The following is a 27,405-nucleotide window of genomic DNA, read 5'->3' on the forward strand; positions in this document are numbered from 1 at the left end:
TCCAGATAACATGAAATAACTCAAAAGTATTAAGATTAACAAGCAATTGAATATTTGTAAAATACATATAAAAATAAAGAGCTATATTAATCAGCAATGATCACAAAACATTATAAAGAGCAGTTTTCATTCACATTAGTAGCAAAACTTTATCTAGGAATAAATTAACTCATTGCCTGGTCCATGGAAGTCTCTCAAAATATTTTCTGTATGTTCAAAAACTAATAAAAATTAACAAGAAGAGTGTAGAACCTGTATAAACAGAGCTAATACACTTCCCTTGAAACATATTAAAGAGTCTTTTTTTAAAAATAAAGAGTCTTGATTAAATAAGTGTATATCATGTTCCAGGATGGGAAGTATGAATATTGTAAAGATGTTAATTTTATCCTATTAATTTTAATATTTAATTCAATTTCATTATGTACCTCCAAAACATTTTTTGGACCTTAAAGTTATACAAAAGTGTGATGGAAGAACAAAAAAGGGGAGAAGGGTATACATTTCTTTTTTAAAAAGAAGAACAAGGTATACAGGTACTACCAAACACTTGAAATTAAAACAGAGCCATGATAATCAAAATAGCATGTGATTAGCACCAAATCAGTTAGATTAATGAGACTGAATAAAGATGTCAGGAATGGGCTTTCGTGTAATCAGAATTTAAAATATGGTAGAGACCAGTAGAAAATTTAGTTTATTCTAATGTTGATGCTGAAAACATTATTAATCATAAAAGTAAGATCTCTACATCAAATTATAATCCATAATAAGTAAAAACAATGGTAATTGGCATATTTGCCTACATAATACTAAAAATTTTTGTATGTCAACATATGGATAAAAATTAAAATGTAAGTTTTAGTTCTGCAAAACAGTAAGTTCTAGAGATCTGCTGTACAACATCATGTCTGTAATTAACACCACTGTGTTTTACACGCAAAACCTTGTTAAGGGCTGCTTGGGTAGCTCAGTTGGTTCAGCCTCTGACTCTTGGTTTTGGCTCAGGTCATGATCTTGGGGTCACGGGATCGAGCCGCACGTTGGACTCCTCACTGAGCATGGAGTCTGCTTGAGATTCTCTCCCTCTACCCTCCAACTTGCTCTCTCTCTCTCTCTCAAATAAATAAATTTTTTTAAAGAAAACTTGTTAGAAGGGTAGATCTCATGTTAAAAGACCTTACTACAATAAAAAACAACTTGATGTATTTTCCAGAAATTTTCCCCAGTCTCCCAAAAGTGAGTATTCCTATTAAATAAAGAATCTTTATAAAAAATCATGAATGTATGAGCAATAAAAACATAGATAACAGAGACATGGTTAGGACATGAACCAACAAAACAGTACAAATTAGAAAAAAAGAATGGGAGTTGCTTATCCTCACAATTGATTAAAGAAAGTAAAAATCTATGTATTTTGTATTTTAAAATTTGAAAAATGATAGCCAGTGTTGTCAGTAGTTCAGGTAAGTGGGACTTACGCATTATAGAAGGAAGTAAAAGTGACATAACATGTGTAGAATAATTTGGTAATATGTATCAAAATATTTTAAAAGAAAACGTCTTTTGATCTACTAATTTTATCTTTTAATATTTACTCTAAGGAAATAATGATGGATGTGAATTAGACCATTAATATTTAATAGCAAACATAAAAAAAATATGTAAACAACCTGCATTTACAGCCAAGGAATATTATTAAAGGACCTTAACTCTGTATGATGGGAATACCTGTAGGCATTAATAATGCATGGTAAAAGAACATATACTTCATGACAGGGTGATTAATATTATGTGAATGACTAGTTCATAAAATATTAAGCATAGTATAATCCCAGTGGGAAAAAATCTTCGGAAATACCGAAATATTAATAGTACTTATTTCTTGCATATGGCATTATGGGTGATTTTTGTTTCTTTTTTTTTTTTTTTAGTGATTTTCTGTATTTTTCAAAATTTCTTAATCACTGTTTTATTTTTGTAATCAGAAGAAAGCTGTTCAAAATTCCTAAATATTATAGACAATAGGTGATAAAAACCAGAACTATCCTTTTGCTTGCATACTCTTATGTGAGCACATGTTTATGCACATGTGCTCATGCGCACACACATATCTCCCAGGCTACAAATGTCTTTGTTTTGTAGCATCAGTTCTTTTAGCATTAACTGTGAATTAATAGGCTTCCAGAGCTACGACGTCTGTGGCACATGTGGAATATTTGGACAATTTTCAGCTTGTATCCCCAGCCACATGAGGCATTGAAAACATTTGGGACTACTTCGTGAAGAGAGATTTGGTCTGCTATGGGCACACCTGTTATCTGAGGGATTTCCTTCAGACCCAGATCTGACCATTTCTCAAGTATTCAGAATTCTGTTGTCTTAAAAGATATTTATTTTTCACACTGTCCCGTCAGTTACTGCCTGAGGAGTTCTTTGTCAGCGATTGATATAAGATACGCTATTTCATGGGGCGCCTGGGTGGCTCATTTGTTTAGCGTCTGCCTTCGGCTCAGGTCATGATCCGAGGGTCCTGGTATCGAGCCCTGCATCGGGCTCCCTGCTCAGTGGGAAGCCTGCTTCTCCCTCTCCCACTCCCCCTGTTCGTGTTCCCTCTCTTGCTGTATCTCTCTCTGTCAAATAAATAAAATCTTTAAAAAAACAAACAAGATTTACTATTTCATGTAAGTCAAGAAGAAGGCATTGCTATGTCTGTCTAACATTTACTTATTCTTCCTCCCACCCGGTTCTTTTGTTCCCTCTTTCCTTTGTCCTTCCCACTCTCTCTCTATTACTTAGTTCTTTTCTTCCTTTTTCTTTCTCTCCTCCTCCACGTCTTCTCCCCTCAATATGTCAGGTGTAACAGTTGGTGTTGATCGATAACATAGCAAACCTCTTAACATGCCTTCAACTAGCTCAGAGATACTTGAGGGGATACCTGTACATAAAAGTTGCCGTTAAACTGTTTTGTGTTTTCAGAAATTTTATGAAATAATACTTTGCAAGGACTAAATTGAATAATTTCACGGGGATTTAGTGAAAAAGATAGTGAAAAGTTTAAATATTTTGAAAGAATACTTCACCAGAAGCCAGGCAACTTACCTTACTCTATGACAACACTATTACTATGGAGCAAAATCTCTGGGTGTAATGATCAATTTGCAAACCATATCCTAGCAAATTGGAATCTCTTTTCTCTAATATTCTGCCACAGACTGAATGTTTCTGTTCCCCTAAAATTGATTATGTTGAAACCTAATCCCCAGTGTGATAGTATTAGGAATTGGTGGGGCAGGTGATAAGGTCATGAGGGTACAGTCCTAAGGAATGTATTAGTTCCCTTATGTAAGAGATTGCAGAGAGATTTCACACCTCCTCCCCCATGTGAAAGTACAGTGAAAAGACAGCCAGCCAGCCATCAATGAGGAAGTGGACCCTCACTAGACACCGAATTTATCAGTGCCTTGATTTTGGACTCTCCAGTCTCCAGAACAGTCAGAAATAAATTTCTGTTGTTTATAAGCTACCTGTTTATAGTGTTTTGTTAATAGCAGCTCAAACAGACTAAGATATACCCCCTGGAAGTATTTTCCAGCATACCCTGACCCAGAAAAAACATTTCTTCTTTCCATTCACTATTAGGTATGTATAGGAGCATCTCTTAGCCCCAATTCTCAACACCTGCAAATTGTTTTTTCATTCTTACTTTGTTTTCAAATGTCATCTTTCACAGAACATCCAGTTTTCCTAGGGTGGTTAGGAAAGGAGACTTGAACTTTGCCTTCTTTTTCTCTGCTCTCCATCATTAATCTCTTTTACCTTCTTTGATTTCTAAAGATTCTGTGTGTGAATATATCAGTTTGAGAGTTGGGATGAAAAAGGTGAAATAGGATTTTAATTTGTGTATGGGAATTTTCCCCTAGAGATTAAAAAAAATAGTCAAGGCCATCCTACTGTTCAAAGTTCAGATAGTACATACACTCATGAATTAAAGATAACATAGTATTGGTAGACAGGATTCAGATAGAAGAATGTTCTGATTTATTAAACTTGTCTTTCTAAGTAAGATAAAGTAGTTGAGCTAATAGACAATATGAGTCTCTTTTTCCTGAGTCTCGGAAGGAAATAATTCTGCTATAAGAGCCTTGGGAGAGAGAGAACTATAAAAACAGGTTCCGCTCTGGCAGGCAGACAGGGGGAGAGGGACTATGTAATTTTGTACATTGACTGAGGCTAATTCAAATCGTGTTAATTGTTCCTCTGCCTCCAGTCAAGGTGATGCCCTGAGACTCAACACAGCTCCACTGGATCTCCCCGGCCCGGAATGGAAAGTGTTAGAAGCTGAACTATGTTTTGGGAGAAACAATGATCTTTGCTTTAGCTGTGTACTCCATCCATCCCAGCATACCTTGGAGCTGGGGGCAGGAAAGTAGAGAAGGGGACAGGTGCTGGTATCACTTCTATTACTTTTGGTCAATGCTTCCTATAAATTAACTTTTGCTACTAAAGGGTGCTTTACTTAATTGTGCAGATGGACCATGGAGAGTTGACTTAGAATATAGAACAGCATTAATAGATTAAATTTTTATATGATTCCTTTTTTTGACCTTGTAAGCCTTCCTTCACCCTTATTCACCTAAGCACCCATGAAATCCAGGAAGACATTTCAGGTTCTGAAATTCAAAAAGAGGGTTTTTGTATCATATACTTTGCCTTGCAAGCCAGGCTATTGTTTGGTGAACTGGTTGAAGTTTGTATTCCTTTAAACATGAGAGAAGCATTGTTTGGCAAGCTAGATCACTGAGTTTTAGATAGGGAAAATTTGGATAAGTAGAAGAAGAAGGAGAAAAGGGGAGAACTCCCTTTCCCAGTGTTGAATGCTTGTGGGAAGGAGAGAGAGACAAAGTAGCATGTGAAATGGTCAATGCAGAGGTGTCTATTTCTGTTCTTCAGCCTTCAAGCTAGAGTGGTAGTATGTCAGATTAATAAAGATATCACCAAGTACAGAGGGGACAGGTCTCTGTGCCCTTGTTTGCAACTCTGGGAGGAAGCTAGATTTGACCTATGTCACATCACTGAAAACATGCTTGGAGAGACCCAAAAGCACTGGTCTAGCAGCGTGGCTCTTCAGTCATGGCCATGGGATGGATTGTCTGTGCCAGGAAGGAGTAGGATCAAAGTTAGACCTTAGAATTATCTTTAGGACCAGCAGGAGATAAGAAGAGACTTTCTGGATCTGACCTCTGAACAGAAACAGGGTCCAAGCAAAGAAGAATGGACCAAAAGTTTACCAGGGACCAACTTTTATATTGGAGACCAGAGGAACCTGACAGTAGGTTGGTAAGGAATCTACATTCCAGAATTCTAGATTGTCCCGCTGCCTTTAGTCCAGAGCATGTGAACAATATAACTGTCTTGTCTTACAAAGAGAAGCAGCTGGAGGAAAGTTATTTGCAAGACTGGCCTTTATTTTTTTTTTAAGATTTTTGACAGATAGAGAGAGAGAGCACAAGTAAGTGGACAGAGAGAGCAGGCTCCCCGAGGAGCAGGGAGCCCGATGTGGGGCTCAATCCCAGGACCCTGGGATCATGACCTGAGCCGAAGCCAGATGCTTAACTGACTAAGCCACCCAGGCGCCCCAAGACTGACCATTTTTATCTAAGAGACTGAATAAATCCTGAAGGGCTCTTTTTTGATATCAGACTAAACTTTAGGTTAGATTGGGTATTTAGTTACATAAATAATGTGGGACACAGTAGAAAGAATAGATTAGTTACAGACGGAAAAGCAAATTAAGCATATAAAAAAGTTTGTTAACACACAAACTTTTAGTTCTTTAGGTTATAGTATGAATAAATTTGACAACTGTTCTTTAGATGTAAATTATTAAAGTTAGCCCACAGATGTCGTTTTGCAAGATTGTCTACTTTCCCTTTCAATTTTTAAAAAATTAAATTCTGATTAAAGTTGAGATAGTTCAGTTGCTTGAGCTGTCTTCTCCTTTGATCCTCTGTCTTGTTCCTCTGTCTTTTCCTCACACTTCAACCCCTCTCCCTCAACTCCCCCCTGCAGCTTCTCTTTCTAATGTTTTCAGCACTACATTATGGGAAACCAGACTTTCAAGATCACAAAGCTTGGCTTGACAAAATTTCATTTAAAGAATGTCATCTACTGTGAACCTACTACGCTCTTATCTTTTATAATTATTAAAACTTCCATGCAGGTGTTCACATCTGCATTTCTGAATCTAGAATTAATCTTTAAAAAATATTTTTTAAGATAAGTGACAAGAAATGCTAATGCCTATTCCTATCTGAAGTTGTAAAGACTCTCTGATTTAAAAATTTCTAGCAATAAGAAAGGTTTGTCATACAGATAATCTGCATCTAGATTTCGTTTCTCTTTATTTGGTGCCCAACTCTGTGCGGTTCTCTGCTTTTCTTGTCTCTCTAGGTCATAATTTTTGTTCTGAGGTGTGCATGTGCTTCATGGAATCTGTGGACCCACTGAACTTAGATGCATATGCTATATGAATAGGCATTTTTCTCTGGTGAAGATCCAGATTTTCATGAGACTGTCAAAGAGAAATGAGACTGAATAAATTTGAGAATTCTTGTTCAGTCTTTATATGTCAGCCTTATTCTGTCTCATCAACTCCTCATTTTCCCCTTTCTCTTCACTTGCATCTTTCTCTTTCCATAATATGGGTAGAAAATATATGAACATAGAAAAACTTTGCTTTCCTTTTTTTTTTTATTGCTTTCTGATTGTAGCATAAAGAAGAAAGAATGAAAAATTTTATATATCTTTAAAAAATAAAGTTTTGTTGTGTGTTCTTTGCCTTATTATTTAACTCTAGGTCATTAACTATTTTAATTTTTTTTTTTTTTAATTTTGAGGCTTGAACTCATGACCCTGAGATCAGGACCTGAGCTGAGATCAGGAGTTGGACACTTAACCAACTGAGCCACCCAGGCGCCCCTAGATTATTAATTATTTTAAAACAAAGAAGATCAAAATCAGCTAATAAAAATATAATAAACATCCTCTAGATTCCTTTTGATTTTGAAAAGAAATATAAAAAATGATTACTTAGTATTTTGAGGAATTGTTTTCTAAATGAAAACAACATTTTTGTGACTATTAAAATAAGTTATTTTTAAAACATTTAAATTGTACTTAGCATAGAATATGTATATATCCTGAAATCCTACCACCCAGAATGAATCACAAGCGAATCTTTTAGAAAAAAAATTCTCTAAGGTATCTTTTGTATTAACACACAATTTAAAATAAATGGGGTCATAATATAATTTGTATTTTGTAATCTGCTTGTTTTTCCCCCCTGGATAATATATTGTGGTCATTTTTCCATGAAAGACATCTAAACTATCCTTTTAAATACATATGTAGACTGAATTTATATTCATATATCACAGTTTTATCCATATTCTATTAAAATGTACTTTTGTTTTTCCTAATTGTTCACGGTTGTAAATATTTTCATGTGTGGCTTTTTATATATATCCTTATATTTTTATTTTAATTTTAAAAATTAGGGTGTATTTCAGACATATAAAAATACATAAAGGAAAATGTAGAAGACACACATATACCCACCACCAAGCTGAAGATTTAAGACAGTACCATGGAATTAGGTCCCTTATTTGTACCGACATCTTTGTGTAGTTCCATAATTGACTACTTTAGGTAAATTCCTAGAGACTAAATTTCTGGATCAAAAGTGAAATCATTGCTTTGGATACATTTTATTTATTTACTTATAAGTACTTATGTACTTATTTATTCAGTAGGTATTCAGTAGTAAGTGTTGCATGTTGGGAACTATGCTCAGGCCAGGGATACAGAGATGAAAGACAGTTCTCATCTTCAAGGAGAAAATAATCTTGAGTCAAGTAATAACAACAAGTAAAATGCAGCAAGAAAAATGATCAAATAGAAATAAAGATAGGATACGACTGAAGTATAGAGAAGTTGAATCTAACTGAATAGTCATAATAGGTCTGGACGAGGAAGTGATTTGATTATGAATTAGTTAAGAAATGAAGGTGAGCATGGAAAACCTTTTAAATGGGAGAACATCATTTGCAAAGGCCAGGAATCAAAGAGTGGGCGCCATTGGGAAATTGTCCCTAGTCTGGTATGGCTAGAATATGGAGTTCTAAGAGAAAACAGTGAGGGAAGAGGGCATAAAAGAAGGTGGAATTCGAGTGTTAGAAACAGAGAGAAGGGTTGTTAGTACTACTAGTAACATGAGTTGAAATTTGTTTTTTAATAAAGTAGTAATTAACCTGTTTGAAGAGAGAAAGGGAAAAGTTTCAGAGGGAGAGACTGAGGATACTAGAAACCATTCAATTATGGGATGGCTTTTAGTATGTTTGCCATTCTGTTTCTGTCTCATCACTTCTTAAATTTTAAATATTTCCTTTTGAAAGTCAGCATAATAAATATTCATTCCTCTAGCTCACATTTAGGATGCGGCTTGCAAAGAGAAGTCTGTGGTTCTCCCTTTCATACCCCATCCCTTCTGGCTCTGTCCGGGAGGAGCTAAGACAAGGTTCTGTGCTTCTTTCTGACTGGACGTTCTCTGCATTCATGTTGTTTGTATGGAGACCAGATTGTGCCGATGTTAGGGTTGGGACTAGTGAAATTATTAGGTCTCTTTTCACTAAAAATAGAGCATCCATGATCATTCCAAAGGAGTAAATTGGCATGCAGTAGCAACTTATTCATGTTAGAGGCAATTCACTTTCCAGTTTTGTCTAAAGGAATCATGCTTCCTATGGCAAGTTCTGTATAAAATGCATTGCATTTCAGGTTAATGCTATTGACCACCAGGGAAGACAGAAAAATTGAGTGTGTGCGCCAAATAGTAGACTCGCTCTCTTCATTTGACCTTTGATTGCCTAGAAGTTATGGGCTGTGGTACACTGGAACAGTGTGCAATGCCCTGGGTCTTCCGAGTCTTGGCATCTGCTTGGGGCTTAATGACTCACATCACTCTTGGCAACGATGCTTTGGACTTAACAGCAGCAGTGCTGGTTAATGTGGATAATGGAAACAGTTTTCTACCTCTGTTGTAGTAAATGGTCTTAAATGAACTTTGTTCAAGGAACTTTACCTTAGAAAACCATTCACACTGTTTTTCACTTTGTGTGGATCTCGTTCTTCACTGAGCGAATGGTCATTGCTGGTTAGGGAGATAAAATTATATAACTATTAAACATGACTGGCATAGCCTGTAACATGAAAATTGAGAAAAGAGATTTTTTAAAAATCACTTTCTGTCCTTGCTGGGTAGTTTTATTGTTTCCTCTGTTTTTATGCTTGATACTCACTTTTTGAGATTTATATTACCCAAGTAATTGGCTTTAGCAATTATTAAACTGCCTAATAGACTAAATGGTTTAGTGTCATTTTTATGTTTTGACTTTTAGGAATTTAGAATTCTAATGAGGGATTTCAGTTCTAATTTACTCTGAAAATAAGTAAAACTACTCAACTTTTAAATTTTAAAGAATACTTAAGAAATGAAATATTGCAATAAGCATGAAACTTTACTTTTATGTTTTTAAAGTTAATTCCTTTGTTAAATACATGTGCGTATGCATATGTATGTGTGTATTTGTATTTAACACAGGCTCTGATGGTGACATGCCTGAAATGTTACAGAAAGAATCAGGAGTTAGGAGGAAACATTTGAATCTGTAGGAGATTTCACTTTGTGGAAAACCTTGAATGAAACTAAGCAGAGCATGAACTCATTGAAAATGATAAAGTTAGAAGTAAAGTAAAATCCCTCCAAAGGGATCATTTCAAAGATGTATGAGCATTGCTGGAATATTGTTCAGGCATGTTTTAAGAGCTGATTCTGATTACCTTCCTTATGAGGAAAATATTTAGATTTCTATACACTCAGACCTTGTCTTTTAAGATCTGTTAAAAAATTAACATCAGTTGGAAAATTTATTCTAGTTATTGAGTGCCTCTCACATGCAAAGTGCCATGATAGATACTCTGAGTAATACTTATTCTTTCATTTCACTAATATATATCGAGTATTTTCTGTTGTGAGTCACTGAAAACTTTCTGTTTCTAAATCTCTTCCATTTATTAGAAAGTAAGGAAAGCCAGTCTGCCTGTGGTAAACTGGGATGACTGATGGGGGAGTGAAATAAAACTGAAGCCAGGGGGAGCCTGCGTGGCTCAGTCGGTTGGGCGTCCAGCTCTTGGTATGGACTTATCATATCTCCTGGGTCTTGCGATAAAGACCGCCTCAGGTTCCTGACTTGGGGGAGGGTGATCTGCTTGGGGGTCTTTTCCCTCTGCCCCCCTCCCCCGCACCTCACCTCACGTGGGTGCGAGCTCTCTTTCTCTCTCTGTCTCTCAAATAAATAAATCTTTAATTAAAGAAAATAAAAACCTTGAAGCCAGGGAGACTGTTTTGGAGGTTATTCAATGTCCAAAGAATAGACTACAAAGGACCTAGACCAAGGTAGTAGCAATGGGAATAAAAATAAAGAATGGACTGAGGAGCATGTTTTTAAAGTTGACTAAGTGAGTGTGTGTGGGATAAGCAAAAGAAAGAGAGAAATGAAAGAAGATTCAAGAATTTTAATTTGTGTCATTAGTTGAACAGTGAAAATGCTAGAAATAATAAAGCCAGGGGGCAGGTGGTCAGTAGAGAAACAGCAAGTCTTTGATTCTGAAAAAATATGCAGATAATGGTAGAGACCTCCAGCTGACTGTATTGATTGCCATTTGGGGCTGTGCAGAGGAATGGGTAGAACAATGCAATGGCCAGGGGATCATCTAGTTGGATGGAGGAAGATATAGGACAGGAAAATTGAAGCTTTCCTCCCTTGTTTGTGTTACTGAGATTGATATAAATAAGTGAATTTTGAGTTAAATATTCCATATTCAAGAGCTACTATATCATAACTTTCATTACATTGTGGTAAATATCTGGGAACTTAGTGAGGTGGTCAGGGTTTAGTACTTTATACACACATAAATGTACATAAACAAATAATCACATGGATTGGGCATGAGTGATGAACCTTTCATCTTAGTTTTCTATGATTTATTTTGGTACCTACTTATGCTTTGGGGCAAGTGGGATACATTTGCCGGTGTAAGGTGAAGGTTTACCCTACTACATAGGAGGCAAAGTTTGTGCCCATCCCAGAGTTTAAATTGAGCACATTTCCTTTCTTAGCTTCTTGAGCTTACCTAGTAAAAGTCGATCTATAAGAAAAAATGCAATTCTATAATGCTGCTTGCACTTTTTTTTTTTTTTTTTTGAGAGTGGAACAAATAATACTGTCTAAGTAGAGATTAAGTTCTTAAAGAGATTGGGAAGACTTGGAGGGAAAGGGATAGGGAAATGAAATTACATTAATTTCTTCAGAGGTGGGAAGGGAGCTTACCCAAGACCTCACTGCTCAGTGCCATCTCAACTGTGTTCCCTTTGGTCATAGTCTCATCCAGACTCAGCACATAGAGCCCCGTCCTCATTCTGGTAGTGATATTACTGGGTTCATTATAATGCATCAGTTCCCAGACAACGCAGACACCAAATTGCCCTAATTTCCTCTTTAACAAAATCTAATGGTAATGATAAACTGCAGTAAACAGTTGGAAGGGAGATGGAAAACGGGGCAAAATGAAAAAGAGGGATATTCCATTGGGAGGGAGGGTGAAAAATTAGAAATGAAAATCTAGCAAGAAAGAGCAATTTGCAGAAGTCCTTGCAATAAGCACCCAAAAAAATCTATCACTGGATAAAAAGCTCTTTAAATGCCAGCCTGGCACTTAGGAGAAAATACCCTTACCTTAATAGGTGATTAGTGTATGGATTAGTGTATTACCAGAAGAGGAATTCAGGAACAGCAACCAAGCTAGAAAGACAGACATAAGAAATGGAGGCATACAAACTAAAATGTGATGCTTAGGAAGAAGCATGAAACGCAGTTACCAGAACTGTGATCCTGCATTAAGGTTATTTTAGAGCAAGGATCATGATGCTTCTCTCAGAGCATGAAGCTAGAGCTACTGAGTGACTATTTCTCAGCAGAAGGTTTGGTTTCTGATATGGGAATGAGGGGGAATGTGGAGGCTGAGGACCAGTCTGTATCTATAAAACTCCCACTGTGTTAACCTTTTTGCAAATTTTGAAGAAACCGACAATTAAAGACCCATTAGCTCTGTCTTCTATATATACGCAGAAAATTCCACAGAAAATATTGAAAGTTTTAGAATGAGTTAATAAAGCTTGAATGGAGGGAAATTCTAATCAAGGTTTAGGAGGTTTCAGATCAATTTCCTCTGGCAACTATATATGAGGAAATACTATAACCCCGGAACTCCATTTCAGCTTTCCTTCTTTGTGAGGACAACACCCTTTCAATAATACGAAGGCCTTTCAGTCATGGAGTTTAGTAGGTGAATTTTTATTTTCTTTATCTCTCTCTTTCCCTTATTAAGTCAAGCTTGATACAGAATGATGGCCTGAGACTAGAAATCTTGTCCCCAGCAAACAGCACAACCGCTATCTGCGTGGAGGTTTGTGCTGTTAGGATAGTGGTGCCCTCCATGGCTGGTGAGCATCTGAGGAGTCAACTGTTGGGTCACATCATAGGAATTTCATTTAATCCCTGCCTAAAATCTGGCAACTCCTGCCCCTCTGTAGCCACACTACCGGTTATAGACCTGGAGAGAAACTAGTATGGGAGTTTTCAGAAATGATTTCAAAAATTATCTCAATGACCTATTTCCTTTTAGAAGAAACTTCAGAGTAATTTTCACCACATATTCTTTTTCGATTTTTAGAGAGTGCTTGGAGTCTGGCTACCAAGGGTTATTCCTGGTCAAGCACAGGTAAGTGTTGTAATGGCTTGAAAAGAAGAAAAACATGTGGAGACCAAAGTTGATTAGAATTATGCAGATTCTTTGCATGACCTTGACATTAGGATGAGAACAGTTTGGTGGAACTGGTCTGAGGCATTTGGTAAAGAATGTGGGTCCTATGAATAGAAAAAGAAACTGAGGAAAAGTGGCCTTTCTCCTTCTAAGATTATTCGTCTCTAAGCCAGGAAAAACCCATCTTTCTTCTGACGAAACTTACTCTCTTATGGTACATGTCTTTATACTGGTGTTGTACCTACTAAGTCAAAGGGTAAGGACTTTGAAAGCAAAGGAAGAGTATCAGTAACAAACAGAATAATTTTTAAGTAGGCTCTATGCTCAGCATGGAGCCCAACATGAGGCTTGAACTCACAACCCTGAGATAAAGACCTGAGCTGAGATCAAGAGTCAGACACCTAACCAACTGAGCCACCCAGGTGCCTCAAACAGAATAATTATTAAAATTTATTTTTAACTTTGCATGCAGAAAAATTTATTCTTTTGGTTTACAATTCTTTGAGTTTTGACCAAATCATAGTCAAGATACATAACATTTCCCTCCAAAAACTCCCTCATGCTGCCCCTCTGTAGTCAAAACCTCTACTTACCCCTAACCCAGGCAACCACTGATCTGTTTTTAGCTTTCTATATAAATAGGCACACACAATATGTAACCTTCTTGGATCTGCCTTCTTTCACTTAGCATAATGCATTTGGGATTCATCCATACTGTTGAATGTATCAGTGGCTTTTTCGTTTCTATTCTTGAGCAGTGTTCCACTGTATGGATGTACCATAGTTTATTTATTCACTAGTTGGAGGACTTTTGCTTAGTGTGGTAGGCAGGATTTGGGCTCCCCTGACCCTTGCCCCTTGATATTAAGCTAGTGAATATATTACATGGCAAAAGGGAATATTTGTAGATGGAATTGGTGCTATAGATCAGAGGTGGAATTAAGATTGATAATTAGCTGACTTTAAAACAGGAAGACTATCCTTGTGAGTCCAGTGTAATCACAGGTCCTTAAAAGTAAATGAGGAAGGCAGAAGAGATAGTCAAACATATAATGTGAGAAGAATTTGGCTTGCTGTTGTTGGCTTTGAAGATAGAGGAAGGGAGATGTGAGCTAACCCTAAAAGGTGATAATAGCCCTCAGCTAATAGCCAACAAAAAACCCCAGGAATATCAGTCCTACAACTGCAATGGATTGAATGCTTCCAACAACTTAAATGAACGAGGAACTGTATTTTCCCCTAGAATCCTCAGAAAGGAAATGAGCTTTATCAACACCTTGATTGTAGCCTTGTGAGAGATTCTGAGATTCTAAGCAGAAACTAAGCAGAATGTGCTGGACATCTAACCTATGGAAACTGTGAGATAATAAATTCTTGTTGCTTAATTAGCTACTTTTGTGGTAGTTTGTTATGATAGTAACAGAAAAGTAATATAGGTAGTTTCTAGTTTGGGACAGTTATGAAAAAGCTGTTATCAAACTTAAATATGGATGTTTGTTTAAATCTGAGTGTTCATTTATCTTGGGAAAATACCTAGGAGTGTCACAATCAATTCTCATTACTTGTTCTAGTAATGTTCTATAAAGTCACCTTGAACATTGAATTAGTGAAGTAATGAGACATTGCTCCTAGGGGAAAGGCAGAGTTATGTTCCTGTGAGCCTCTGGCCACAATGACAGTTTTGTCAACTGATCAATATGTAACCTTGTTATATGTGTGTTTTCTGTTTCAAAACACCTTATTTAATATATATTGTTGATTCATTAACCTTGAACTCACAGCCAACAGCATTGTAACTCATGGCTGAATGAAACTGATCTAACATATGTATTTTCTCCATAAGGCACATCCTAGCTTTCTTGTGTTTGGAAATACTATAAACGGCACTTAAGCATTACACACTTGGATGCTATTTGAAACCACAGAATCACCAACAAAAAGCACAAAAATGGAAAAAAAACACCAAAAAAACAAAACAAAAAAAAAGCACAACTAAATAAACCAAGAAAAGGACGTTTATTTGCAATATGAGAGTTAAAACAAGAATCCAGAGAACCACCTTGTTCATTCTCAGCTAGGAACATGGAATGTTGGCTTAGTCTAGTTTTTCATTGTTCTGCGCATGTCATTGGATGGCTGCAAAAGTCCCACAAGTATTGATTTGGGGTTATAAATAAATTTCAGCAAGTGGGCAAACTCACAAATACAGATGTGAATAATTAGGATTGATTATATTATCAGAGCATATGGTGAGTGTATGTTTACCTTTATAAGAAAATGCCAAACTATTTTCTAAAGCCACCGTACCATTTTGTATTCTCACTAGCAGTGTATGAGAATTGCAGTTGCCTACTCCTTCACAGTGATTATTATTAGCAGCTTTTCTGACTTTAGCTATTCTAATAGGTATGTAGTGGTATGTATATGTAGTGGTATGTCACTGAGGTTGTAATTTACATTTCCCTAATAACTAATGATTCTGAGCATCTTTTTATCTACTTATTTGGCATCCCTATATTTACTTTGGTGAAGGTATTTCTGTTCACATATTTTCTCACTTATTAAAAATTGGGTTGTTTGAGCCTGGTTGTCTCAGTTGGTAGAGTGTGTGTCTTTCGATCTTGGGGTTATAGGTTTGAGCCCTACATTGGGTGTACAGATTATTTAAAATTTTTTTTAAAAACTTTTAAAAAGTTGGGTTATTTGGTTTCCTATTATTGAGTTTTGAAAATTATTCTTAAATTCTCGATATAAATCCTTTGTGAGATATGTGCTTTGCAAATGTTTCCTCCTAGTGTATGGCTTGTCTCTTCACTCTCTTAAGAGTATCTTTGGCAGAGCAAATGTTTTAGATTTTAACAAAGTCTATTGATTTTTTTCTTTATGAGTCATGCTTTTGGTGTTGGATCTAAAATCTTTTTTGTCTAACATAAAATGGTGCAGATTTTCTTTTATGTTTTCTTCTACAAACTTTATAGTTTTACATTTTACATATAGGACTTTGATCCATTTTGAATTAACTTTTGGGAAGGGTATAAGATATAAGTTGAAGACAGATAAATGTCCAATTGTTTCAGAGCCATGTGTCAAAAGACTATCATTTCTCTGTAAAATTGCACTTACCTCTTTATAAAATATAAATTAACCATATATGTGTCGATCTACTTCTGGACTTTATTCTGTTCCATTGACCTGCGTGTCATTGTTTTCTCTAATACTACACTGTTTAATTAGTGTAGCTCTATATTAAGCCTTGAAATTAGATATTGAGATATTTATTGTTTTCTTCAAAATCGTTTTGGCAATTCTAATTATTTTGTATTTACATATAAATTTTAGAATTAGGGGCACCGGGGTGGCTCAGTCGGTTAAGCATCTGACTCTTGGTATCAGCTCAGGTCATGATCTCAGGACCATAAGATTGAGCCCCACATCAGGCTCCATGATCAGTGCAGAGTCTGCTTGAGATTTTCTCTCTCTTTCCCTCTGCCCCTTCCACTGCTCATGCTCTCTAAATAAATTAATTAATTAATTAATTAATTTTAGAATTAGTTTCTTGGCAAAAAAAAAATCATGCTGGGATTTTTTTACTGAGATTGCATTTAATTTATTATCCATTTGGAGTATTTTGATGTCTTTATAATATAAAGTCTTTTAACACATGAACATATTTATATTAAAAAAAATTTTATGTATAGTTGACACCCAATGTTACATTAATTTCAGGTATACTTACCATATACCTCAATGCGGATGGAACTGGAGGGTATTATGCTGTGCGAAATAAGTCAATCAGAGAAAGACAATTATTGTATGGTTTCACTCACATGTGGAATATAAGAAACAGTGCAGAGTATCATAGGGGAAGGGAGGGAAAACTGGGAAGTCATCAGAGAGGGAGAAAAACTGTGAGAGACTCTTAGCTCTAGGAAGCAAACTGAGGGTTGCTAGAGGGGAGGTAGTTGGGGGATGGGGTAACTGGGTATGGGCATTAAGGAGGGCACATGACGTGATGAGCACTGGATGTTATACGCAACTGATAAATTATTGAACACTACATCTGAAACTAATGATGTACTATATGTTGGCTAATTGAATTTAAATTAAAAAAAATTTCAGGTGTACAACATAGTGATTCAACTTCTCTATACATTATTCTGTGCTCACCACATGTGTAGCTATCATCTATCACCGTACAATACTATTACAGTATCATTGACTATATTCCTTATGCTGGGCTTTTTATTCCCAGGACTTACTCATTCCATAACTGAAAGCCTGTATCACCCTTTACCCATTTTACCCCCAACTCCTTCCTTCTGGCAGCCATCAGTTTATTCTCTATACTTGTAAGTCTGATTCTGCCTTTTGTTTGTTTTTTTCATTTGTCTTGTTTTTTAGATCTCCCACATGAATGAAATCATATGCTGTTTGTCTTTCTCAGTCTGACTTATTTCACTTAACATAACACCCTCTAGGTTAATCCATGTTGTCGAAAATGGTATGATCTCATCCTTTCTTGTAGCTATATAATAGCTGTGTGTGTGTGTGTACACATCACATTTTCCTTATCCATTTGTCCATTGATGGACACATAAGTTGCTTCCATATCTTGCCTATTGTAAATAATGCTGTAATAAACATAGGGGTGCATGTATCTTTTTGAATTAGTGTTTTCATTTTCTTTGGGTAAATACTCAATAGTGGAATTATTGGATCATACAGTATTTCTGTTTTTAATTTTTTGAGGAAACTCCGTATTGTTTTTCACAGTGGCTGTACCAATTTTCATTCCCACCAACAGTGCATGAAGTTTCCTTTTTTTCCACATCCTTGCCAACACTTGTTATTGCTTTTCTTTTTGATTTTAGCCATTCTGACTGGTGTGGGGTGATATTGCATTGTGATTTTGATTTCCATTTCCCTGATGATTAGTCATGTTGAGCATCTTTTCATGTGTCTTTAGCCATCTGTACGTCTTCCGTGGAAAAAATGTCTGTTCGGATCCTCTGCCCATTTTTTAATCAGATTGTTTGTTTTTTTGGTGTTGAGTTGTATAAGTTCTTTATATATTTTAGATATTAACCCCTTATCAGATATATCATTTGCAAATATCTTCTCTTATTCATTAGATTGTATTTTTGTTTTGTTGATGGTCTTTGCTGTGCAAAGGCTTTTTATTTTGGTGTAGTCCCAATACTTAATTTATGCTTTTGTTTCCCTTGCCTTAGGAGACATATCTAGAAAAATGTTGCTGTGGCCGCTGTCAGAGAAATAACTGCCTGTGTTCTCTTCTAGGATTTTTATGATTTCAGGTTTCACATTTAGGTCTTTAATCTATTTTGAATTTATTTTTGTGTATGGTGTTGGAAAGTGGTCTACTTTCATTCTTTTGCATGTAGCTGTCCAGTTTTCCCAGCATCATTTATTGAAGAGACTGTTTTTCCCCATTGTATATTCTTGCCTCCTTTGTTGTAGGTTAATTGACCATATAAGAATGGTCTCTTTTGCGTTCCAGTGATTTATGTGTCAATTTTTGTGCCAGTACCATACTGTTTTGGTTACTACTACAGTTTTATAGTAAATCTTGAAATTTGGAATTGTGATACCTCCAGCTTTGTTCTTTCTCTTAATTAATTTAGGCTCCCTTTGATTTCTTTTATCAGTGTTTTGTGTTTACAGCATGCATATCCTGCACATATTTTGCTAAATTCATAAGTACATATTTCATTGTTTAGTGCTAGTATGAATAATATTGCTTTTTAAACTTCAATATCTAATTGTTAATTGCTAGTATATTGAAAATAATTGAATTTTATATACTGACCCTATAATTTGTGATTTTGTAACTCTCTGATAATTCTAGGAGTTCTCCACCTGTACCTTTTTTTAGATTCTGTAGGAGTTTCTAAGTAGATAATCATTCAGTTTATAAACAGTGATAGTTTTATTTCTTCCATTCTAATCTATATGCCTATTTCTTTTCCTTTCTTATTGATACGATGTTGAATAGGAGCAAATGGACATTCTTGCTTTTCCCCAGTTTGGGAGAAAACATTCAGTCTTTTACCATTAATTATGATATTTGCTGTAAGTTTTTTAGAAAAATCCTGTTTATTTGGTTTTTTAGTATGAATGGATGTGGAATTTTGTAAAATGCTTTTTCTGCATCTTTTGAAAAGGCCTTATGGTTTTACTTTTTTAGCCTGTTTATATGATGAGTTATATTGATTGGTTTTTGAATGTTGAGCCAGCTTTGCATTTCCAAGATACAACCACTTTGTTCTAACATGATTTTTATGTATTTTATGTATTTCTGTATTTAACGTATTGTATTTTGTGTCTTTGTTCATGAGGGACATTGGTCTGTAGTTTTCTTTTCTTGTAATTTCTTTGTCTGCTTTTAGTATTGATGTAACGGTGGCCTCACAAAATGAGATGGAAAGTGATCTATTTTCATATTCTTGGGAAGATATTGTATGTAATCGGTTACTACTTCTTCCTTAAATGTTTGGATGAACTCACCATTGAAACAATGTGGGCCTGGATTTATCTTTGTTAAAATGTCACAATAATTTTTAAAACATATAATTGAGTACCTATTATGTATCTGAAATATTGGTTTCTTTCTCAGACATTTTCTCAATTTCTATAATACATTTATTACCTCTAAAAAGTTTTGACTTAAGTTAGCATGAGATATTTGATTCAAACTAGACACTACTTTATTAGGATTCTGGTATTTCACTGAGGATGCTGAAAACTTCTGGTAGAAAGGTTAGACTTGTAGTTAAAGATGAGATAAACTTGTGACCTTAGATTAAGTCATAGGACTCCTTTGAGCCTGAGTTTTCTTGTCTAAATAAATGGATTTTAATGAAATATAAACATTTTTCATCAAGTTAAAAAAATATCAAATGTTTAAATTATATATCTATGAGAGAAGCAACCAGTTGTTCATCAAAAATTGTGTTTGTTTTCTGGCTACATAGTAAGGTTTTATTTCTCAGCCTCTGTTGGAGGTATTTGTGGCTTTGTGACTGAATTTGAGCCAGTGTAATGTGAAAGGAAGTACTGCATGCCATTTCCATTCCTGGTTCCTAAGGACCCCTTGTGTGCAGTCCTCCTTGTTTTATTCCCCTTCAGACTAGTGGGCATGGAGACAATCAGTGGTGACCTTGAAGATTACAGAGCTGCTGTGAGCCTGGGTCTCTGAATTATTACATGGATGAGAGTGCCCTGCCAATACATTCGCCTTTCTAGTAATGGTGTGTGAAAAACAAAATATTCGAAATTGTTTGGATCATTTGGGCATACATTTGTTAACAACAGCTAGTTCATGTAATTTGGTAGGATGAGAGTTCTCCTTTAATAGTACTATAATTTTCTTATTAGGAAAAATCAGTGTTCACATTTGAACAATCCCAAATGGAATGGACACAATTTATGATAAAAACCTGTGAATCCAAGGTAAAAAAGAAAAATAATTTTTTTAAAGATTTTATTTATTTATTTGACAGAGATAGAGACAGCCAGCGAGAGAGGGAACACAGCAGCGGGAGTGGGAGAGGAAGAAGCAGGCTCATAGCAGAGGAGCCTGATGTGGGGCTCGATCCCACAACGCAGGGATCACGCCCTGAGCCAAAGGCAGACGCCCAACCGCTGTGCCACCCAGGTGCCCCAAAAGAAAAATAATTTTTAAGAGTTGTTAATCAGGTAAAAATTCAAGGGGAGGATATTTGTGATTGTGTTTTGTGGTTTGTTTAAGGATAAGCCTGGTAATCCAAGTAATGGTCCAGGATAGGGCATTCCAAACGGCAATGAAATTTAGTTTATGTATCTAGACACTTTACTCACACCTGTAACTGTGTTAGACACAGTGTGTAAGCAGTGCTGATAGAGGCATTGCTAAGTGACTACCTGAGAAACTAAAGGATTTATATATATTTAAAAGCAATAGGAGCTATCAGGTATTTATATGGCTCACTGATAATTTCTGTAATCCTACTTTAATGCTGAAAAATATTTGCAGACATTTAAACAGAGTTCAGAAGTACTTAAGAAATAACCAACAATTAAAAATGCAAAGAGATAATAGATTCATGTGCTTTCTGTGTGATGGAAGATTGTTTAGATTTCAAGGTTTATTTTGTCCTGCCAACAGTGTTATTAATCATCGTTCCTCATTTCCTTTCACTGCTGGGATTTGACAAGGATTTTATTTCACCTTGAAAAACTGCACATAGTGGAGAGTTTCTTCACTTTATTCCTGCAGTCTTAACATACCCTACTGAGTAAAGGTAAATTGCTTTTTATTCTGTATTCTGTTATATTTTTGAAAAATGGTTTTCAAATCACAGATTTGATTCCTCTCTTGGTACTGAAAGATCATAAACAAATACGTTTTTATGTTATTTTTCTTTAGTAAGCTTTATGATTTTATCCTCAGCAACTGGACTAATTCAATAAGCAGCAGACCATAAGGCAGTAAATGGATACACTATTAATTTTTATTGCTAAAGCTTCTTTTATGTACTATTTGATCTAAAGATGTTATTCACATTTTTATGGTGATACTGGCAGACTTTAAAAATCTCACTCTATAATTCTTATTGATAAAGCCTGGATATTTTTAACTCAGTGGCCCAAGGAATGGCAACAATTCATAGCTCACCATCCAGTTCATTAAATGAAAATCTTGAATGAGAAAGGGAAAGCAAAACAGGTAGATCATAGTTTAGTTTCCCAATCAATAGAACACAATTGGGAAGGTTTAACTACAGTACTAATATCAGGTCACTACAAGAACTTCATGAATGATTTATTCTCTTCTTTATTCACCCTCAAAATTAGAGTTTAGGCCTGAATTACCTCAAGAATAACTTCTCAAAATTACTTTGATTCTGTGGTTGTACAGAATTGGAGCTGAAGCAGTTGACCATTAAAAGAGAATGGAGAAATTAAAACAAACAAACAAACAAACAAACATAAAAGGTAAACAAGGATGTGCCTCATTTCCAGATGGACTGCATTCTGCAGGGCCTCATCTACAAAACCATTTTGCTGCTGATTTTGAAGTTGTGCTAATTGATAAGAACAGCAGAATCTCCCACCCTAGGCTCATGCTGATTAAATCAAGGCTCTTAATTTATATTCCTTCATCTCCGAAAATCGTGTGTGTCCTATGGAGAAATGGAAGCGATGGATACAATATAAAACGCTGGGGTGGTAATGATAGTACAGACCTTTAAAAGGACTGTATTGCATCAATTTGACCAATATTTATTGAGGATGTCATGGACCTGCAAATAAATACAGTCCATGCCCACCAGGACCTTAATCAGAGAAATAAGATCAGTCATAAAAGATGCATAAAATTTAATTAATAATCACACAAAAGCTGTTTTAAATCTGTTTCGTGCTACATGCTGAATGACTGGGGTGGTTATTTAAAGGTGAAGTAACTCATTCTATGCTGCTGTGGTCTGGTCTGGGAAGTTTTATGGATAAGCATTCAGTTTACTCCTCGAAGGTTGTTTTGTGTTAAGCAATATTAGAACAGAAAAATATTATTATCTTTACATCCATGAGGCAGACAATAAATACCAAAGGCACTCAAAGAGGAAGACATGATTCAAGGCTGGAGTGGTCTGAAAATTCTTTACAGAGGACATAAGATATGAGTCGAGTATCTCCTTAAATCTATGGCAAGAATAATACTTAATGATGAAATATTAGAAACTTTCCTTTAATATGAGGGATGAGATAAGTATAGCCATTATGATTGTTTCTAGTTAACATTACGCTAGGGGTCCTTGTAAACATATTAAGATTAAAAGCAATAAAGGAATGAGAATTTGAAAACAACATACAAAACAGCCAGGATGCTGGACGCAGATCCATAGTAGGCATTTTTCTAAATAGCTTTCTTTTCTTTTTTTTTTTTTTTTAAGATTTTATTTATTTATGTGACAGAGAGACAGCCAGCGAGAGAGGGTACAGAGCAGGCGAGTGAGAGAGGAAGAAGCAGGCTCCCAGCAGAGGAGCCCGATGTGGGACTCGATCCCGGAACGCCGGGATCACGCCCTGAGCAGAAGGCAGACGCTTTAACGACTGCGCCACCCAGGCACCCCTGTCTAAATAGCTTTCTTGAGATAGAGTTTACATACCATGCAAATCAACCTTATTTAAAGTGTACAATTCAATTAATTTTTATATTAATTTGAGTATATTCACAATTGTACAACTGTCATCATAATCTAATCTATCAAAAAAGAAACCCCGTACCCTCATCCCACACACCCCAGCTTTGGAAAACAACATATTTCTATCTCTAAAATTTGCCTATTATGAATGTTTCATATAAATGGAATAATACAATATGTGGTCTGTTGTGACTGACTTTTTCCACTGAGGATCATGTTTTGAGCTTCATTCATGTAGCTGTATGTGATAGATCATCACTTCATTACTTTTCACTTTTTGTTACCCAATAATATTCTACTATATACATGAGCCCAATTTTATTATCTTCTGATAAGTAGATGGGTTGTTTCCACATTTTGGCTATTATGATTAATGCTGCTCTAAGTGTTCACGTACAAGTTCTTATGTGGAGGTTGTTTTTATTTTTCTTAGTTAGGTAGAAGTGCTTGGTCATATGGGAACACCATGTTTAGCCATTTGAACTGCCAAACTGTTTTCCTTACCCGCCAGCAGTATGTGAAATTTCAAATTTCTCTACATCCTCACCAAAAACTTTTATCTTTTTGATCATAGTCAATCTAGGAGATATGAAGTGGTGCCTCCTGGTTTTGATATGCATACTTCTGATAGCTAATGGTGATGGCACATATCTTCACGCACGTATGAGCTATTGATATATGATCTGTGGAGAAATTCCTGTTCTAATCCTTTGCCTGTTTTTAATTGGTTTATTTATCTTTTCGTTGTTGGCTTGTAAGGGTTCTTCGTGTATTCTGAATGCAAGTCCCTTATCATATATATGACTTGCAAATATTATCTCTCATCTTGTGGATTGCTTTTCACCTTCTTGATGTGTTCCTTGAACAGAAGTTTTTAATTTTGATGAAATCCAATTTATCTACCTTTTTATTTGTTGTGTTTTTGAGTCATAACTTAAGAATCCATCACATAGTCCAAAGTTACAAAGATTTACTCCTGTATCTTCTTCTAAAAGTTTAAGTGTTTTAGCTCTAACATTTATTTTATTTTGAGTTAATTTTGTATATGCTCTGAGTAAGGTGTCCAAATTCTTTCTTTCTTTCTTTCTTTCTTTCTTTCTTTCTTTCTTTCTTTCTTTCTTTCTTTCTTTCTTTCTTTCTATGTGGGTATCTAGTTGTTCCAGCACCATTTGATCATTTGTTTAAAAGATGATTCTTTTCCCCCATTGGATTGTCCTCATCAAAAATTAGTTGGTCATAAGGGTGACAGTTTATTTCTGGACCTAAAATCTTTTCCATTGATCTGTAGTTTTACCTTATGGCAATAGCACAGTGTCTTGATAACTGTAGCTTTATAGTAAATTGTGAAATCTGGAGCTGTGAGTCTTCCAACTGCATTATTTTTTCTAGGTCATTTTGGCTCTTCTGGGTCCCTTGAATTCCCGTATAAACTTTAAGATCAATTTGTTGCCTCTAACTGGCATTTTGTTAGCAATTGTGTTGAATCTGACAATCAAATTTGGGAGCATTGCCATTTAACAATATGAAGTCTTCTGATCCTTAAACATGAATGTTTGGGGAGGATGGATAGAATTTGGACATGAAGACTGGGGTGTCCATACTTGTGTGTATGAAAACTTCAAAGGCCATGATGGATCTGGGGTGGGGAGGAGAGCTGGTTAGGGGTCTGCATTGGTACTCCAGCCTGGACTCTGCAAATGTTAAGGAAGTCCTGGTCTTTCTATTCTCTCTCTTGTCCTTTATTTATTCCTAAAATAGAGACTGTTCCTTTATAACTGAGAACCTGTTCACATGCTATTCTCTTTGTCTTGGATGGCTTCTTTTTATCCTCAGTTTCTTAATTCCCTGGTCACTACCTTTTCAGCCAAACTCCTAATCTTTCATTTCTTAACTTAATGTTGCTTCCTCAGGGACACTTTTCTTGATAGCATATGCTATGGTAGCTTCAATATAACAGGCCTGAGGAAAACCCCAATAGGTTTTTCTTCATAGCACATACAGCACTTAAACTTACGTAGTGCATAATGCGTGTACCATCTTCTAGACATAGTTCCATGGCAGTTGGCATGTTGTCTGTGTTATTTATAGCTGTTTCCTTATCACCTGGTATAGTGCCTGGCACATAATAAACATTTAATAGATGGGTGAATAAATGAACAAATAAACAGACAAGTGAATAAGTGGCAATATCTCCATGAAATCAGAACTTTTCCCAGTTTTTTCTTTCTAATCTTTGGAAGCCCAGTATTACCGGGGGCTGTTTTAGGTTTTGTGTGCAATGCAGGCTGCTATTCCTGAGTCTGGAATTTGAGGAGCAGACCAATTACTGCTCTTTTTGAAAATGCAATTCTGTGGGAGGTGGAATAATGGCTCCCCCAAAGATGTCCATGCCCTAATCCCCAGAACCTGTGAATGTCTTACCTTACACTGCAGATGTGATTCAGATTATTGACCTTGAGGTAGGGAGGTTATCCTAGATTATTCATGTGTGCCCAATCTTATCACACATTCCTTTAAAGTCAGAGAATTTTTCCTGGCTATGTAAGAGAGAGATGACTATGTGAGAAGGATTTGGTGCCCCATACTGGTTGAGATGTAGTGTTTTATATGCAAGGAGTAGGGAGAGGTTTGTAGGACCTAAGTGTGGCCCCAGTTGTTGACAGCCAGGACTCCGAGTCTTCAGTCTTGCAATCATACGGAACTGAATTCTGCCAACACTAGAATGAGCAGGAAATGGGGTCTCCCTTAGAGCCTACAGAAAGGAAAGCAGCCATGTGAACACCTTAATTTTAGCCCTGTGAGATCTGTGTCAGTCTTTCTATCTACAGAACTGTAAGATAATAAATTCATGTCCTTTTAAGCCACTAAATCTGTGGATACTGGAACATAGATAATGAATACAAATTCCTATCCAGTTCTGAGCTGCAATGGGGTCTTCAAAATTGAAGACTTTTCTTTTAATCTGGGGATAATGTTCTTTACTGTCCTTAGATTGGGAAACACGAACTCAGTGATTTCTTTCATCTTATTCATTCATATAGATATTTTGCAGTCTCACACTACTGACAGAAGAGTTCCCAGAAAGTGCTACTACATTCTTGAAGAATTCTCCTCATGACATATTGAAATAATTTTCAAAAAATGTTTAATTTGGGGCACCTGGGTGGCTCCGTTGATTAAGCATTTGACTTTGGCTCAGGTCATGATCCCAGGGTTCTGTGATCAAGCCCCACACTGGGCTCCCAGTTTGTGCACTCTCTCTCTCTGTCTCTCAAATAAATAAATAAAATCTTTTAAAAAATGTTTGAGATGTGGTGTACAATATATTTCCTGGTTGTCAGTTGTTTTTCCTTTAGTTTTACATATGTTCTGCACATTTGAACAATTAATTTGCATCTTTTAACAAAAGAAAAATACAAATTTTGTGATAAAGTCACATAAATTAGAGCAGGATCTTAAATAATGATGATAAACTTGATATGCATAAGACTGTGATGTACTCTTTTGAGAAAATAGAGCTGAAGACGATTTTAACCTCTTAACCCTTGAAAGAAGGAAACTGATGCCACTAGATATCAAATATAAGTGACTTGCATGGGTTTATGTGGTTTGCTATGGTAGACCCAGAACTAGAAGTCCAGTATTACATTTTCCAGTTAAGTCCGCACCCACTAAGTATTTCATTCTTTAAAAAAGAAGATAGAGGGGCACCTGGGTGGCTCAGTGGATTAAGCGTCAGACTCTTGATCTCAGCTCAGGTGTTGATCTCAGGTTCGTGGGTTCGAGCCCCACATTGGGCTCCATGCTGGGTATGGAGCCTCCTTAAAAATTTTTTTTTTTAAATTAAAATACAAAGAGGGTAGAGATTTGTAATGATGTAGATGGAGCTAGAATGCATTATGCTAAGCTAAATAAGTTAGTCAAGGACAAATACTATACAGCATTTCACAAATACCATATGAATTTCTTAAATTCATGTGGAATTTAAGAAACAAAACAGATGAACATAGGGGAAGGAAAAAAAGAAGGAGGCAAATCATAAGACACTCTTAACTATAGAGAACAAACTGAGGGTTACTGGAGGGGAGGTGGGCAGGGGGATGGGCTAAATGGGGGATGGGTATTAAGGAGGGCACTGGTGATGAGCACTGGGTGTTACATGTAAGTGATGAATCACTAAATTCTACTCCTGAAACTAATATTACACCATATGTTAACTAACTAGAATCTAAATAGAAATTTGAAATATTTTTAAAAA

At 35.9% G+C, this 27,405-nt stretch overlaps 1 long non-coding RNA gene across 5 annotated transcripts in view; it reads left to right on the forward strand.

Annotated features, from left to right (window-relative positions):
* The window catches only part of LOC123000837 (uncharacterized), a 218,612-nt gene that overhangs the window by 174,522 nt on the left and 16,685 nt on the right, over window positions 1-27,405 (forward strand). For 4 of the 5 annotated variants that reach the window (XR_008957711.1, XR_008957710.1, XR_008957712.1 and 1 more), the window contains one exon: window positions 12,853-12,900. The exons of the other annotated variant lie outside the window; for it this stretch is intronic. This is a non-coding gene — a long non-coding RNA (uncharacterized LOC123000837). The remainder of the gene's footprint in view (window positions 1-12,852; window positions 12,901-27,405) is intronic. 5 annotated transcript variants of the gene reach the window in all.

This window comes from Ursus arctos, unplaced genomic scaffold, assembly GCF_023065955.2.
Source record: "Ursus arctos isolate Adak ecotype North America unplaced genomic scaffold, UrsArc2.0 scaffold_6, whole genome shotgun sequence".
NCBI classification, from domain to species: Eukaryota; Metazoa; Chordata; class Mammalia; order Carnivora; family Ursidae; genus Ursus; species Ursus arctos.